A 17,026-nucleotide genomic window follows, 5' to 3' on the forward strand; every position below is an offset into this window, starting at 1 on the left:
GGCTCTGACCAGGTTCTGTTACCCAGAATCCTTTGCAAACCTCAAAATCTGGCTAAATAAACAAGTTTTCCTCACATTTCGGTGACAGAAAGTTCTGGAATCTGAGAGGAGCCACAAATTTATTCCACACAGCGTTCCCCCAAGTCTCCCGATAACAATGATACCTCACTTGTGTGGGTAGGCCTAGCGCCCGTGACAGGAAATGCCCCAAAACATAACGTGGACACATCACATTTTTTGAAAGAAAACAGAGGTGTTTCTTGCAAAGTGCCTACCTGTAGATTTTGGCCTCTAGCTCAGCCGGCACCTAGGGAAACCTACCAAACCTGTGCATTTTTTTAAAACTAGAGATCTAGGGGAATCCAAGATGGGGTGACTTGTGGGGCTCTGACCAGGTTCTGTTACCCAGAATCCTTTGCAAACCTCAAAATTTGGCTAAAAAAACAAGTTTTCCTCACATTTCGGTGACAGAAAGTTCTGGAATCTGAGAGGAGCCACAAATTTCCTTCCAAACAGCGTTCCCCCAAGTCTCCCGATAAAAAATGATACCTCACTTGTGTGGATAGGCCTAGCGCCTGTGACAGGAAATGCCCCAAAACACAACGTGGACACATCACATTTTTTTAAAGAAAACAGAGGTGTTTTTTGCAAAGTGCCTACCTGTAGATTTTGGCTTCTAGCTCAGCTGGCACCTAAGGAAACCTACCAAACCTGTGCATTTTTGAAAACTAGAGACCTAGGGGAATCCAAGATGGGGTGACTTGTGGGGCTCTGACCAGGTTCTGTTACCCAGAATCCTTTGCAAACCTCAAACTTTGGCTAAATAAACACGTTTTCCTCACATTTCGGTGACAGAAAGTTCTGGAATCTGAGAGGAGCCACAAATTTTCTTCCACCCAGCGTGCCCCAAGTCTCCCGATAAAAATGATACCTCACTTGTGTGGGTAGGCCTAGCGCCCGTGACAGGAAATGGCCCAAAACACAACGTGGACACATCACATTTTTTTAAAGAAAACAGAAGTGTTTTTTGCAAAGTGCCTACCTGTAGATTTTGGCCTCTAGCTCAGCCGGCACCTAGGGAAACCTACCAAACCTGTGCATTTGTGAAAACTAGAGACCTAGGGGAATCCAAGATGGGGTGACTTGTGGGGCTCTGACCACGTTCTGTTACCCAGAATCCTTTGCAAACCTCAAACTTTGGTTAAAAAAACACGTTTTCCTCACATTTCGGTGACAGAAAGTTCTGGAATCTGAGAGGAGCCACAAATTTCCTTCCACACAGCGTTCCCCCAAGTCTCCCGATAAAAAATGATACCTCACTTGTGTGGGTAGGCCTAGCGCCCGTGACAGGAAATGCCCCAAAACAAAACGTGGACACATCACATTTTTTGAAAGAAAACAGAGGTGTTTTTTGCAAAGTGCCTACTTGTAGATTTCGGCCTCTAGCTCAGCCGGCACCTAGGGAAACCTACCAAACCTGTGCATTTTTCAAAACTAGAGACCTAGGGGAATCTAAGATGGGGTGACTTGTGGGGCTCTGACCAGGTTCTGTTACCCAGAATCCTTTGCAAACCTCAAAATCTGGCTAAAAAACACGTTTTCCTCACATTTCGGTGACAGAAAGTTCTGGAATCTGAGAGGAGCCACAAATTTCCTTCCACCCAGCGTTCCCCCAAGTCTCCCGATAAAAATGATACCTCACTTGTGTGGGTAGGCCTAGCGCCCGTGACAGGAAATGCCCCAAAACATAACGTGGACACATCACATTTTTTGAAATAAAACAGAGGTGTTTCTTGCAAAGTGCCTACCTGTAGATTTTGGCCTCTAGCTCAGCCGGCACCTAGAGAAACCTACCAAACCTGTGCATTTTTTTAAAACTAGAGACCTAGGGGAATCCAAGATGGGGTGACTTGTGGGGCTCTGACCAGGTTCTGTTACCCAGAATCCTTTGCAACCCTCAAAATTTGGCTAAAAAAACACGTTTTCCTCACATTTCGGTGACAGAAAGTTCTGGAATCTAAGAGGAGCCACAAATTTCCTTCCACACAGCGTTCCCCCAAGTCTCCCGATAAAAAATGATACCTCACTTGTGTGGGTAGGCCTAGCGCCCGTGACAGGAAATGCCCCAAAACACAACGTGGACACATCACATTTTTTGAAAGAAAACAGAGGTGTTTTTTGCAAAGTGCCTACTTGTAGATTTCGGCCTCTAGCTCAGCCGGCACCTAGGGAAACCTACCAAACCTGTGCATTTGTGAAAACTAGAGACCTAGGGGAATCCAAGATGGGGTGACTTGTGGGGCTCTGACCAGGTTCTGTTACCCAGAATCCTTTGCAAACCTCAAAATCTGGCTAAAAAACACGTTTTCCTCACATTTCGGTGACAGAAAGTTCTGGAATCTGAGAGGAGCCACAAATTTCCTTCCACCCAGCGTTCCCCCAAGTCTCCCGATAAAAATGATACCTCACTTGTGTGGGTAGGCCTAGTGCCCGTGACAGGAAATGCCCCAAAACATAACGTGGACACATCACGGGCCATATTTATACTCTGGTTGCGCCGAATTTGCGTCGTTTTTTTCGACGCAAATTCGACGCAGAACTAACGCCAACTAACGCCATATTTATACTCTGGCGTTAGACGCTTCGGGCGCCAAAGTGCCCGGAGTGTGCGTCATTTTTTAGCGTGAACCCCTTCCTTGCGTTAATGATATGCAAGGGAGGCGTTCCCGTCTTAAAAAATGACTCCCAGGCCTTTACGTGGTATTTATACTCCCGGGCAAAAGAGACGCCCGGGAGTGGGCGTGGCCAAAAACGGCGCATTTGCGCCGCTTTTTAACGCCTGGGTAAGGGACAAGTGGGCTCAAAATGAGCCCAGAGTGCCCTCCCCTGCCCCCAGGGACCCCCCCTGCCACCCTTGCCCACCCCAGGAGGACACCCAAGGACGGAGGGACCCATCCCATGGACATTAAGGTAAGTTCAGGTAAGTATTTTTTTTTTTTTTTTTTGTGGCATAGGGGGGCCTGATTTGTGCCCCCCTACATGCCACTATGCCCAATGACCATGCCCAGGGGACATAAGTCCCCTGGGCATGGCCATTGGGCAAGGGGGCATGACTCCTATCTTTACAATGATAGGAGTCATGTTGATGGGGGATGGGCGTCGAAAAAAAATGGCGCAAGTCGGGTTACGACGATTTTTTCGACGCAACCTGACTTGCCCCATTTTAAGACGCCCTAACGTCATTTTTTCCCAACGCCGGCGCTGCCTGGTCTACGTGGTTTTTTTCCACGCAAACCAGGCAGCGCCGGTCTGCTTGCGCCGGCTAACGCCATTCCATAAATACGGCGCCCACATGGCGCTTCAGAATGGCGTTAGACGGCGCTAAATTTTTTGACGCTAAACTGCGTTAGCGCAGTTTAGCGTCAAAAAGTATAAATATGGGCCCACATTTTTTGAAAGAAAACAGAGGTGTTTCTTGCAAAGTGCCTACCTGTAGATTTTGGCCTCTAGCTCAGCCGGCACCTAGGGAAACCTACCAAACCTGTGCATTTTTTTAAAACTAGAGACCTAGGGGAATCCAAGATGGGGTGACTTGTGGGGCTCTGACCAGGTTCTGTTACCCAGAATCCTTTGCAACCCTCAAAATTTGGCTAAAAAAACACGTTTTCCTCACATTTCGGTGACAGAAAGTTCTGGAATCTAAGAGGAGCCACAAATTTCCTTCCACACAGCGTTCCCCCAAGTCTCCCGATAAAAAATGATACCTCACTTGTGTGGGTAGGCCTAGCGCCCGTGACAGGAAATGCCCCAAAACACAACGTGGACACATCACATTTTTTGAAAGAAAACAGAGGTGTTTTTTGCAAAGTGCCTACTTGTAGATTTCGGCCTCTAGCTCAGCCGGCACCTAGGGAAACCTACCAAACCTGTGCATTTGTGAAAACTAGAGACCTAGGGGAATCCAAGATGGGGTGACTTGTGGGGCTCTGACCACGTTCTGTTACCCAGAATCCTTTGCAAACCTGAAAATTTGGCTAAAAAAACACGTTTTCCTCACATTTCGGTGACAGAAAGTTCTGGAATCTGAGAGGAGCCACAAATTTTCTTCCACACAGCGTACCCCCAAGTCTCCCGATAAAAATGATACCTCACTTGTGTGGGTAGGCCTAGCGCCCTTGACAGGAAATGCCCCAAAACACAACGTGGACACATCACATTTTTTGAAAGAAAACAGAGGTGTTTTTTGCAAAGTGCCTACTTGTAGATTTTGGCCTCTAGCTCAGCCAGAACGTAGGGAAACCTACCAAACCTGTGCATTTTTCAAAACTAGAGACCTAGGGGAATCCAAGATGGGGTGACTTGTGGGGCTCTGACCATGTTCTGTTACCCAGAATCCTTTGCAAACCTCAAAATGTGGCTAAAAAAAACACGTTTTCCATTCATTTCGGTGACAGAAAGTTGTGGAATCTGAGATGAGCCACAAATTTCCTTCCACCCAGCGTTCCCCCAAGTCTCTCGATAAAAATGGTACCTCACTTGTGTGGGTAGGCCTAGCCCCCACGAAAGGAAATGGCCCAAAACACAACGTGGACATATCAAATTTTTTCAAAGAAAACAGTGCCTACCTGTGGATTTTGGCCTCCAGCTCAGCCGGCACATGGGGAAACCTAGCAAACCAGCGCATTTTTGAAAACAAGAAACCTAGGGGAATTAAAGATGGGGTGACTTGTGGGGCTCTGACCAGGTTCTGTTACCCAGAATCCTTTGCAAACATCAAAATTTGGCCAAAAAAACACCTTTTCCTCTCATTTCGGTGACAGAAAGTTCTGGAATCTGAGAGGAGCCACAAATTTCCTTCTACCCAGCGTTCCCCCATGTCTCCCGATAAAAATGGTACCTCACTTGTGAGGGTAGGCCTAGCGCCCACAAAAAGAAATTGCCCAAAACACAACGTGGACACATCACATTTTTTCACAGAAAACAGAGGTGTTTTTTGCAAAGTGCCTACTTGTGGAATTTGGCCTCTAGCTCAGCCGGCCCTGGGGGGGGCAGAAATGGCCTAAAATAAATTTGTCCCCCCTCCCCCCAACCCCTTCCCCGGGAGCGACCCTTGCCTACGGGGTCGCGCCCCCTGCGTGACATTGGTGCCAAAGAAAAAATCCCAGGTGTCTAATGGTTTCTGCCCCCTTGCGGGCAGATTGACCTAAAATCGGCCAATCTGTCAAATACATTTTGCCCCCCAGGGGAGCAACCCTTGCCTAATGAGTCGCTCCCCTCAGGGGGGGCAGAAATGGCCTAAAATAAATTTTCTCCCCCATCCCCCTAACCGCCCCTGGAGCGATGCGCGCTGACGTCACGGGGGGAATGGGAAGGGCTTCCCCTTCCATCCCTGACATGGGGGGGTGGGTGGGGAGCACAGGGGGGGAGCGCTAGCGCTCCCAACAGTTTTCGGGTGTAGGACGAGGTGACCTCGTCCAAGGCACCCGAGAGGTTAAGGAGGACCTAAGGGCCGCCCTCAGTTCAGCATCCCAGACTCGGTTCATCTCCTCCTGCCCTTCTTGCCACAGTCTTTTGGAAACACAACTCTTTCGAAGATTGAAGAGGTTCATTCCTCACTTTTGGAGTTTTTCCCTCAATGGCCTGGCATCACTCTTTGTTTACCCTCGATTCGCTATTTGCGACCTCGCAAAATCCGAAATGGGATGCAAAAATCCCATTTCCGAAATGCAGTTAGCGATGCAACACAGCGCCGACTCGCAAAAATTGCGACCTGATGTTGCGACCCGCAAATAGGAAGTCGCAAATTGCGAGTCGCAAACCATATGCAAAAGCCAGTCGCAAATTGCGACTAGTCACAAAAAGCTCATTTTACACATCCAGATTACCACTGATTCAGAGCAGGTGGTAACCAGAACCAAAGTATAAAAGGAGACCCAGAAGGCATCAGGGTGACTCAAGATGGCTGAACTGTACGTGATAGCATGGAGGAGGATAGTCCAGGCCAACCAGCAGAGGAGGAGGAGGAGGCAGAGACAGGAGAGGATATACCGAGCCAGGCAGACACTATTTCAACAAACTGAGGAGGAGATAGATGACAAATATAGACTGAGCAGTGCTGCAATCTTAGAATTAATTGAAATACTGAATCCTCAGCTTGAATGACAGACAATGCGCAGCAGCACCATCCCTACACATGTGCAAGTGCTATGCTCACTGCACCTCTTGGCCTTGGGTAGCTATCAGGGGGTTATTGCTGTGGCAGGTGGGGTATCCCAAAGTGCACTCTCACAATTCTTCAGATGTTTCCTAGATGCCATACCCACACACATGTCCAGATATATATACCTACCAAGGAGTGAGGCAGAAATTAACAGCACCAAGTTGGACTTCTACAGAATTGCCAACTTCCCCCAAGTAATAGGGTGTATGAATGGGACACATATACAAATTTTCCCTCCTGCAAATCTGGAATATGTGTTCCTCAACAGGAAATGTACCCACTCACTAAACATCCAGGTTTTATGTGACACCCATAATGTTATTACTGACATTGTAGCTAAATATCCAGGGAGTACACATGACTCATACATATTCAGGCACAGTGGGATACACCAACGCCTAGAACGTGGGGAGTTTGGAGATGGATATCTATTAGGTATTGCTGACTACACCCTGAAGCCATACATACAGGTCACTGTGTAAACCATTCGTGCCCTGCTAAATTTGCCTTTTTTGTCAAACAGGTTTGACAGTGCATATGCCCTGAGACCATGGATACTCACCCCGTACCTAACACCTGGAAATCAGAACGAGAGGCGACATAACAGTGCACATCGGCAGACCACAACTGTTGTGGAGAGGACCTTTGGCTTGTTAAAGGCAAGACTCAGATGCCTCCACAAAAGTGGAGGTGCACTCCAGTATGCCCCAGAAACAGCATGCAAGATAGTTGCCGCCTGTGCCATCCTACACAACAATGCCACCAGACATGGGATACATCTCACCCCTGAAGACACAGACACGGAGGATGAGGAGCAAGAGCTACCGCACAGACAGCCTGGGGATAGAAGCATCGCAAATTAGGGCAGACAGATACGGAATCACATTGCAACCCAATACTTTGGCAGGTACGTGGCAACTGTGACCACACTCACTAACGTCAGACACACATAGCCCAGTTATGTAGTGAAACAAACAAAACCTTTTTATTTCTAAACTGTGAAAAATATAGAATAGTGCTGTATGCCACAGTCTTGAATTGTCAATTGTCATTTAAGACACATTAAATGCATGTACCTTATTCAGAGTCCAGTTTGGTGGCTCACACCCTCCTCCTACTGCGACCACCGTGGCTCATTCCTGGTGGGTTCCCTGACCCCTGCTGTGCACTGCTACTCCGCAGCACACAGGAATCGCTGGCAGACACGCTGCTTATGGTGGACCCCTCCTAGCTGTCCTGCGGGGTATCCCCTGTGCCCCTTGCAGCCTGCCTGCTCTCCATTAGGTCTACCGCATGGCTGATGCGGCCAAGCCCCCGTGCCACATCCCCTGCGAAATGCCCAAGTTCAGCCTGGAGGCTGACTGTACGCCTTGACAGGCATGTGGTATTAGTTGCAAGGCGCCCAATGGATACTGCCAGTCGGTCAAAGCGGGCGGCAGTGTTGCGCTCCCTGCGCCTTGTCTGTGCCCTGACTGCAACAAGTTCAGTGACCAAATGTTCAATGGCCTCTGTCAAGTTCCCCAGATGCTGGTTCATGTGTAGGAACTGACTGTCCACATTTGCCATCCCATAGGTCATTGTGGTCTGCAGTCTATTCAGGTTTCTGTTCGCCCTTAATTGTCTGTTTTGCAGGCGCTGACCCTGATTCAGTGATGCCTCCAGTCCAGCAAACTCTACTTCTGCTACTTCACCCTGGGGTACAGACTGCACTCTGCACCGGCATCTGCGCACTGCTCCAGCTGCTGGCTCTGTGCGTATCTCTGTGGGGCTGGGCCCTGGTGCTATTCCTGCTGCCTCCATGTCCTGCGTTGGATCTTCCATGGACCCTGGTGGTGTTCTGCTGGGCCTTGCTGTGTTACTGGCAGACTCCTGCTGTGGGTCTGGCCCAGGTTCCTCTCCCTGCCTTTGTTTGCTGCTGGGGGTGTCATGTGGGAGACCTGTGGGACATAGGGGATACATTGTCAGTCTCGCACATCTGTTTTATGCCTCATAATAAACATTTGCCTATATTTGGACTACTGTACTACATTGCCCATAATGCACTATTCTAGAGGTTGCTAGAATGGAATGGAGCTAGTCTGGTGGTGCCTGCTGCTGTGTACTGGGATAGTGTGTATACTGCATTTGTGGGTGTCAAAAGTATATCTCATGGTACTCACTTTTTGATGTCCCAGGCGCTGAACTGTCCAATTTTCCCATGCCCAGTACGGCCTCTGGCTCCAGTGTCTGCTCCACCATGCTTTCCAGGGCTGTGGGTGGTGGTACGGTGGATGGGCCTCCTCCGGTGCCCCTCATCTCCCTCATGTGCTCCGCTACCCTCTCCTTGGTCCTGGAGCACAGGTCATACCACCTTTTGCGGATTTCCTGTAGGGTGCGGTGGCTCACCCCAATGGCATTTATTTTGTCTTGAATTTGTTGCCATAATCTCTTCTTCTGAGTGTCTGGGACACTCATTGCTGCCTTTCCGAAGAGTTCATCATGGTGCAGGCAGCACTCTTCTGTAAGGACCTCCAACTCCTTGTCTGAAAATTTAATTTTTCTCCTTCTGCCAGCACTGCCTGTCTCCTCCATGATTGCTGCAGCTCCTCTCCCCTGGGTGTGGCTCAACAGTTAGGGATGTGTGTGGTCCTCCCTCCTCCCAGTTCTATTTGGTGACTTCCTGGCTGTGATGTCATCACCAAGAGCCAGGAAGTGGGTTTCCCAACTGTTGTGGTGCACGTGTAGGCAATTTACGAGTCAGTCGCAATTTGCGACACCCTTCTCGCAAATTGCGATCTCGCTTTTAGCTAGGTCGCAAATTGCGACCTTGCTAAAAGCAGAGGTCGCAAAATGCGGTGCGACACCTCTGTGACTCGCAATTTGGTATCGCAAGTCTTTCTTGCATTTGGTTTTGCAAGTCGGAAATAGCGATTTGCATGGAGTCGCTATTTCCGATTCGCAAAATTTTACCTACCTACATCTGGCCCTAAGCTCCTAGAATCCATTTGCCTGTGTTAACAGTGGCATAACACAATATGATGGGGTCCCCTTGCTGAATGTGATTACGGGTTCCTGAGTCTCTACATTTTACTTCATTGGTCTTTGACTGAATGGGGCACCCTGAAGATGCAATGCAGGGGGCTGCAGGGGCCCATGTTACACCCTTGTGTGTTATTGACCACAAGTGTTACTTACAGAGCATTGATTTGCACTAAGAAAAAGAACGAGGGGCTCCAAAGTCGGTGTCTTAGGTAAGTAATGGTAAAGTAGGAGAGAATTGACTGCTGCACCAGACTTTGAAACAATGCGGGTGTCCCATCACTTTTTTAACATCTTATCCTCACTTCTCGTTGGTTGCAAAAACTCTTTTGTGGCCCTTGTAGCCTCAGCACCAACCTTCGGAGAATCAACCAAGCTCAGCTTGGACAGCACATTTTTAGCGACCATTGTGGTGATGGTTTTCAGGTTGTAGAGGGGCATATGGGGTGCAAGCAGTCAGCAAATGCCACAGGAGAGTTTACTTTGGTCTTGCAAATGTGTACCCCTGCCCACCTTGTTCATCCAAAGGCTCGGCCTTTCAGCAACCATCTTTAGTAAGGATCTCTGGAATTATGCGAGTCTGCAACTGCTGTGATTTCTGCATTACGGAGGGATTTCCTGTACTTGCAACATAATCCATCAACTCCTAAATTAAGTTTATAGATCTCAACAAAAATGTTGTGACTAGCTCAAACAGCTCAAAAGTTACTAAACAAGAGCTCCACATCTGATGCTCTTCTGTGGAAGAATCTGTGCGAAGGTCAACTGGTCACCTCTTAGTGCTGATTGCTGCAAGCAGGTGCTAAACTAGAACTAACGAGGTGAAACGTTTACCTCAAAAGTATTCCTAAGAATTCACTTGACCAGTACTGAAATGATAGTCTTATTAATGCTGAATTTTACTAATAAATATTCATGTATCCTGTGTGTTGAATTTGCATAGAAAATGAGTTAACATAGAGAAATAATGCACACATTTCAATTTGTGCCTACTGGAGTGGCCGCTAATGTTCACGAAGTGTACTTATTAACAGCTTATTAATGTAAATTGTTGAGTTCATGTTTGGGTTAATGTAGTACTATGTCATATTAAAGGTTATGTATTATGTATTTGCCTTATTACTCCTAGGCCTTAATTTAGTGGGGTCTTAGGCTTAGTTGTACGGCCTCATGTTAAGCTGCATTGCTTAGGCGAGTTATAAAATGGCTGCTTAGAAAATTAAATTGCGATTTCCACTGCATTGACTGAATGTTAGTAGCTGAAATTCTTTCCCATGAGAACTGCTTGCTAGAATATGCTGTACTAGCTAGGGATACAGTGTATAACTTAGTGTGTGTAAAGGCGACCTTCCCTGGAGAAGACAATGGATGCACTGACTGGAGTATAAACTGATACAAATTTGTTTTCTGACAAGCCTTACGATGGGAACAGGAGAAGCGGAGCCAATCATCGACATGTGAACAGTGTACTAATACATTCTTAGATCTGAGGTTCTAGTTTCATTGGACTGAACGTAAAGGTACGATTCTTTGACTAATAGCAACATGGGAAGTAGTTTTAGGAAATCTAACTTAGCCAGACTGCACCGAGAGGAGATGCGCAGTTCTCCCCATTATCTTTTTGAGTGTTCAGATATTATTCTTTCTTAACTGCATGATGCTGAATTCCGATGCTTTGCTGACTGAACCGATGTCCAGGTAATGAAGAATGTCACCGCTTGCTGAAACCATACTGAGGCAAGGTATAAGATGATGTTACTGATTGCTATGTCTATTTACTTTTGTATCCCTAGATCCAATTGCAAATTTTGATACAGCCATAGTTAGATGTTTTCCAAATTTGTGTTAACTAAAATGTTTTGCATGAAGGACAAACATGCTATTCTAATCTGAAGGTTAGTTTGGGAACTTACTGATGATACTCGCTACAAGTAATAACAGTTGATGTCTTTTCTTTGCTGTATCTAAATGTATGCCATTTCTCTTGTACAGTTTTTCTTGCTATTGATTTGTACTGTAACCTTAGAATGTGTAGTGGTCCATGCCTTGATTAATTTGCGATTCTTTAGGAGATTCGGGCAGCCAGTAATGTTTCCGTATGCTTACCATTTGATTTTGAGACTAAGTTGTGTGACATTTGAATTGTAAATATAGGGAAATAAACATTCGAACTCTTACACAAAGGTGTGGTTATTCATGGCGTGAGGTCATGGTGTGTGGAAATTACTGACTCCTATAATTGTTAAAGCTATTGATTGTTATCATCATTGATTTGTATTGGTATGGGGTCTCATGTTGGGAACTACTCTAAGTGCAGTCAAAAGGTTCATCGACCTATAAAAGCGTCCCCTTATAAATTAATGTCAAGTAACCAAAAAAGGTCTGACGTGCTAACAGAGATGGTAGCAGAGTATGATAGTTAGTCTCCTTAAGAGCCATTCATAAAAGCCTGGTACATGGTTAGTTTCCTTAAGAGGCCATCATAAAGGCCCGGTACATGGTTAGTCTCCTTAAGAGCCCATCATAAAGGCCCAGTACATGGTTTGTCTCTTTAAGAGCCCGTCATAAAGTTCAGAGATAGGTAGAAGAGTATTTGGCTCCAGAGACAGAAAGCGAGAAATAGCAGGTTTTCCTAGAGATGTTAGTAGGGTAAGGGTTAGCCTAAAAAAAGAGCAAAGTAATCCACAGATTTGGTGAGAGAAATTGGTGAAAGTCCGTATTTTTCAGATTCGATGATACAAAGTTGAGTGAAAATTTGCCCCTAAGTACTTACAATGGCTTTCCCAGAACCTTGGAGCTTGCCATTGATTTATTGAGGATGTTCTTGGAGTTCTAGTGACGGTCTGAATGAGGTAGGTTTTGCGCTTGCACAGCTTATGCAAATCGCAGGTGAATTGTGATGTTTGTGAGGGTTTAGGGAGTTTGCGTACTCCAAATGAGGTTGTAGAAGGAGTTTGTGCACTCCTAAGTGTGAGAATATGGAAGTCGTTGAACTGCACCTATGTGTTGTGCTTTGTGTTAAAAAAATGTCTGCGTGGTTGTTGGTATACGGACCCTGCATGATCTTAGACTTCAGAGTATATTGAAAAATGTATGAGACACTTGGTTTTTGTTGTAATTTGTCTGCTTTAATAAGTCGATCAGGCATGGTCGACATGTCGGAGTGTGAGTCAAAAGGAGTGAAAGAAGTTTTTGACAGATCTGGGGAGTCCTATGTGCACCAGAACAGACCCACTGACCAGTTGAGAGTGAAATCTGCTGGTAGAATTTTACTTGCAGATAAGGGAAAATGATAAAGAAAGAGTAGCTGCTAGAGCGAAACGGCTTCAGAGAAAAATCCATAAGGTTTCTGAAGCAATTGTGTCACCCTACCTGTAGTAAACTGGCAAATTGGTTTTTGATTTTGTTTAGTGCTCACAATAATTTTGCATTAGTTTTGTGTGAATCTGAGGTTAGGAGGACAAGCCGCAAGACTTTGTTAGCTGCTGTATGTGTGAGTGTGATATCATTGGAGCCGCGCTGGTTAGTAAAAAGGTTCGGGCACGGATTGGTGGACAACTGTGAAGCACAATTGGTTGAGAAGGTTGGTGAAGATGATTCTCGGATTAAAAGTCACATCCTGATTTGATTTAGAACAACAGAAACATCGCAAAAATGACATTTTTTAAAGATTTAGAGATTGCTGTAAGGGGAGATACTTACATTACAACTTGCATAGGGGATATAGCATCGTCAGAAGGTACACCAGCTTACATTATAATCGAAGAAAAGGGTGCTTCGCAATGTCTTTGGCTGAAACAATGGTGCAAAGTGACAGAGAAAGATGGGAGTTTAGCATTTACTGCCCATGGAACATTCAATTTGAGAAGCTTAGAGAATTTGAGGAGGGTGCTATATGACTTGAAACCTCCTCCAAGACCAGGACAGTTCGAGGCATTAGCAATTTGGGAATTAGTAGCTAGACAGCAACAGCAACAAAAGTTTGAGAGGAGGATGAGAAGTGCAAGAGGAGTATAGCTTGGCCAACAATGGAACCAGAGAGAGATACAACTAAAAGTGCACTATCTCCTGAGGTAATGAAATACTATGCAAAGTGATTGAATTTTGAATTTAGCTCAAAAACATTGACTGGCAGAGAATAGACAGGACAGCTAAGGAAGCAAAAGAGTCAATACATGTGTATTATGAAAGATAGTTGCAGGCATTTAAGCATTACAGTGGTACAGAGACAATCGAGCCGAAAGACATGATTCATTTTGTGTTTAGATTTGTGGAAGGACTGAGACCTGAAATTAGTGAGATGATGAAGAGTCATTTGATTTGCTGGCAAGCAAAGCCGATTGATGAGGTATTAGGGTATGCAAAGTACTGTAGTGACAAGACTGAGTTGAAGTGGAGGAAGCTGAAAGAAAAGGCCATAATGATGCAGATTAGGGTGGCAAATACAGGGATGCAGTGACATTTTCTACAACAGAAGCAACAGCAGGGAAATGTGGTATTTCAAAATCAGTCACAAGGCAGAGGTCAAGGAGGAATGGGAAACGGAAACCGTAGTCCCGATTTGGGTACTGTAGTGGTTCACAGTGATGTACAGGGAATGAAGAGATTGTTGTCTTATCATGCTTGTGGAGTAATCGGGCATTGAAAGCGGGAGTGTCCGACAATGGTACAGGAAGGTGTTGTTCAGCGAACAAGTGACATCAAATTATTCCAAAATGTGAGAGAACTGAGAATGAGATGTCACAATCCAAATTTCCAGATCAATGTGATTCAGATGCAAATTGTTCAACCCATGCAGCAGGTGCAAATGCCACATGTGCTACATGCTCTACAGTGAGAACTGCAGAAGTTCCAAACCTGCCCCTTTCAGGAAAGACAGTCCAGATTGTAGGAGTAGCAAATCAGAATTTGACCAACCCAATTACAGAACCAGTTCAGGTTAAAATTGGCAAGGATTACACAAATTTGTAGTCTGTGACTCAAATCCAGTATCCCTACTGGGAAGAGACTTGCTCCGTAAAACAAGGTGCTTGATTACTGGCTCAAATGATGGAATAAAGATACAGATGAACAGTGATGATGAGGATGACCCAGAGACAGAGTGTGAAACAATACATGTGGAAAATCCTCTGATTAGTTTCTTTCCAGTATTCACAGTAAAGGATCTTCCTCCTGAATTACAGGGAACAGTTAAAGAGAAAGAGTGGAATTTGACCAGGAAAGAGATTGGCCTGATAAAAGGAGTTGAGCCAGTTAAAGTTCTGGTGAAGCCGAATGCAATTTTTCCCCAGATGCCCCAGTACCACATGCCACAGGACATCATTGAGAAGGTTGGTCCCATAACTGTAGAATTTGTGAACCAAGGGGTCTTGAAGGAAGTGTTGAGCAGTTCATGTAATTCACCGATAATGGGATTAAAAAAGCCCTATGGGAAAGTTCAGATTGTCCAGGACCTGAGAAAAATAAATTACGTTGTGATCAACTGTTGTCCTGTAGTGGTCAACCCAGCTGTGATTTTGTTTCAGATTCCATGTGATGCTGAATGATTTACCATCATAGAATTGTCACAAGCCTTCTTTTCTGTGCCTCTTCATGAGGATAGTCAATTTCTCATCTTTTTCAAATTTTGGGATTGAGTTTACTGTTGGTGTAAAATTCCTCAAGGGTTTTTAGAGTCACCTTCCATAGTCAATCAGATCTTGAAAAAGAACCTGGAGTCATTGGAAATGCCTTTCCAATCAACATTGGTGCACTATATTGATGATTTGTTGATTGCATCCAAAACGAAGGACGAGTGCCAGTATGACATGATTGCCTTACTGAACCATTTGGGAAAGAATGGTCGTAAAGTGTCCCTACTTAAATTGCAAACTGTCAAAAAGAAGTGAAATATTTGGGTCACCAGATTGAGACGAGAATAAGGAAAATTTCCAGAGAAAGGGTCACAGCCACATTGCAGATTAATCCCCCAGCCACACAGAGATGTTAGGGTGTTTTTGGGGATGGTAGGCTACTGTCGCCAACAGATTCCCAACTTTTCAGTCATTTCAAAGCCATTGCAGAAGCTGACTCACAAAGAAGTCACTGATCCCCTAGTGTTAGACCAGGCTTGTATGAAAGCATTTTCTTAATTGAAAGAGAGAGTGTGCGCAAAGCTCTGGCTTTGGGAATGCCTGACTACACAAATTCCTTCATGTTCTTTTGTCATGAGAGTGATGCATGTTCTTTGTCTGTCTTGCCTTAAGTCCATGGAGGTGTAAACCACCCAGTAGCATATTTTTCAGCTTCTTTGAACCCAGTTGCAGAAGCTTTACCAGGCTGTTTGCCTGCAGTCACAGCGGTTGGACGGAGCCTTCCCACAGTGTGAAGGCATTGTGATGGGACATCCCCTGACTATTATGGTCCCTCACTCCATTGAAGTTTTACCTACAAGGACCAAAACACAATACTTCACAGGTGCCAGATTGACTCGCTATGAGACGAGCATTGTAGGGTCACCTAATGTGTCATTGAAAATACGTACAGTGCATAACCGGCAACCTTTCTCCCAAATGAAAATGTTGAAATTAGAAACTTGGAAGATATTGAGCATGATTGTCTTGAATAACTGATCTGTGCACCAAAACAAGACACCAGATTGGAAGAAAATGACCAAAATATCTTTGCTGATGGTTCCTGTCTAAGGATCAATACGGGAATACTGAGAGCAGGATATGCTGTGTTCACAATTTCTCGTATACTTGAAGCGCTCTGGCTTCGAGAAGTATACTTTGCACAGGTAGTGGAACTGGGAGCCCTTACTAGAGTGTGCCATGTTTCTGCGCATCTTAAAGTTACTATCTATACAGATATCTAGTATGGATTTGGAATAGTACATGAGTTTGGCCAGTTCTGGTCACAGAAAGGTTTCCTGACCGCTTCTGGTTCACCAGTAAGAAATGGTGTGGGAATTCAAGAGTTGTTGCAAGCTATCCAAATGCCTGAAAAGATTTCTGTGGTGAAATGCAGTGCACATCTGGAATCCCAAGATTTTGTGTCAATGGGAAATGGATAGGCAGATCAAGTCGCAAGGTTTTGCGCATTGAACTGTGTATCATTCAAGGATACGTGGGAATTGTTACCTGAAGAAGATAAGACTTGTCCAAGCTATGCAATACATGTAATAGATACATAGGAAGAACTGAGAAAACTGCAAAATAACGTGGACAGGGAGGAAACAACTGCAGTGGGGTAAAATGAAATGTGTACAGCGACAGGAGGAACTATGGGTTTCAGAAGTGGGTCAGTTGGTTTTGTCAAACAGTTTGTTGACTCAAATGGCTAGTTATTATCATGGTCAAGTGCATGTTGGGAGGGATGCCATGATTTGACTGTTCAAACAGAACTGGTTGAATCCGAAATTTAGACAAGTTGCTGAAGCAGGTTGCCATCATTGCGTCATTTGTCAACAAATGAACGCAGGAAAAGGGACAGAGGTCAATTTGAGCCACATTGGAAGAGCAAGAGGTCCATTCAGCAGAATGCAGATGGATTTTATTGAGATGCCTGTGTGTGGAGGTTTGAGATACGTGTTGGTGATTATCTGCATCTTTAGTCATTGGGTTAGAGCTTATCCTACAAAAATAAATGACAGCCTCACAGTAGTGAAACTACAGCTTAGGAAACTGATACCACATTTTGGGTTTCCAATCTCTTTAGAGTCAGATAGAGGAAGTCACTTCGACAATGAAGTAGTTAAATTACTATGTTCAGCCTTAAACATTAAGCAGATGTTGCATTGTAGTTACC

This window comes from Pleurodeles waltl, chromosome 1_2 (assembly GCF_031143425.1).
Source record: "Pleurodeles waltl isolate 20211129_DDA chromosome 1_2, aPleWal1.hap1.20221129, whole genome shotgun sequence".
Taxonomy (NCBI): Eukaryota; Metazoa; Chordata; class Amphibia; order Caudata; family Salamandridae; genus Pleurodeles; species Pleurodeles waltl.